We start from the raw sequence: 1726 nt of genomic DNA, 5'->3' as shown, positions 1-1726 counted from the left end.
AGAGGGATATATCTCCTAGTATATTAGGAGTTTTGAAGTTAAACAAAAGCCTAAATTGAATTTTAGGAAGTCTAGTTCCCAACGCAACCAACCGTTTGTCAAAAATACATCGGAGTAGGGATTTATAGGCATTTCAAGATAAGCCTCTAAGCTGCCAAATGGCTCCCTGCGGGCCCCACTTGGAAAGTCGGTGGAACCGACTCTTAAGGGGTATAAATACCCTATTATTCCACTTTTTTCATCATTTACACTTCTTGTGAGTTCTAGACACATCCATACACTTCTTTTAAACACTTATAACCCCTTAAATCAAGAATTCAACAAGATTACACCAAACTAGTTCACGAAAAGTGATTGTTCTTGTTTCTACTTGATGTTGTGGTTACTTGGTCTTGACAAAATCTGGTGTGGCTAAAATTCTTCAAGTATAAGGTATTTTAAGTTGATTTGAAGGTTTATCATGTCTAAAAAGTGAAAATGGTTGTGGAGGAAAGGTCATAAAGTGTGGTGTTATAGTTGTTGAGTTTATGGACTGTTTGAGTATGTTGTGGCTATGTTGTTGGGCTAATTTCCATGTATATGGATGGTATATAATGTTATTGGTGTGTTGATGAGATTATGCTTCTTGATTGGGAAAGAAGTGTATATTGTTATTGTATGTTGACAAATATCGTGTGGGATGTTTTATTGAGCATATTGATGTTGATGATGATGTTGTTGATATTGGTGTTGCTATTGTTGTTGCTTTGTTGGTATTGTGAGTTTGGGCTAGGGATATAAATAGCGGAGATGCTACCCGAATTTTTGCAGATTCTAAAGGGGTTTAATTTGAAAACTTAAGATAAGCATATGACGATAAGACTAACAGTAGTATGAATTCTCTTGAATGTAGATTTACGAGCTTGGAAGGATAAGCGTTAAGTAGTAGGAGACCAAAAAGGTATGTTAAGGCTAATTCTTTTCTTTCTAAAGGCATGATTCGTTCGTTATGAACATATATAATTTTTCCATAACATTCTTATTCCCAAAAGTTATAAGTTCATGATTCTTAGAGTTTCTTTTGATGCTAAAGATATGTATGTCCCATGATGATAATGATGATGATGATGATCCTATTCTAGAGATTCCAAAGCTTATGGATTTGATACTATTATGAGATTATTGATCTTATTTTATGATTTTCTTGATTTTATTCATTGTTGTTGATCTCACCTTATGACCTTATGTTACTTGTTCCTTCAAGGTGAGATATAGCGATGATGATTGTTCCATAATATAAATCGGAGATTTACCGATCTTACGTCACTTCGTTGAGTTTAGGAATGTGTACTTAAGCAATGTTTTGTAGGACATGAACAAAGAGGCTTATGGTGTATCTAAGGATTTGATTAATGTTTAGTTAAGTGAGGAGAAGTTCTAACGGCCTAGAACTGTGCTTTTAAGTCTTATGTGATCATGAGAAGGGCATAGATATTAATCATGGAGGTCGGGTCATGATGTTGAATATATTTACCACTGGTCTATGACCAGTTGGGTAGCTATGTATTACCACCGAGCTACGGTCGGTTGGGCAGTTACCATTGATCAGTCGGGCATGCGCTCTCTACCATCGAGCGATAATCGGATGGGCAGTTACCACCGTGCTACAGCCGGTTGGGCAGTTACCACTAATTAGTTGGGCAGGTAGTACCAGGATGATATAAAGGTCAGGACTACAGTATTATAC

The sequence above is a fragment of the Lycium barbarum genome, chromosome 1 (assembly GCF_019175385.1).
Source record: "Lycium barbarum isolate Lr01 chromosome 1, ASM1917538v2, whole genome shotgun sequence".
In the NCBI taxonomy this organism is placed as follows: Eukaryota; Viridiplantae; Streptophyta; class Magnoliopsida; order Solanales; family Solanaceae; genus Lycium; species Lycium barbarum.
Note: the sequence above shows the minus strand (reverse complement) of the source record.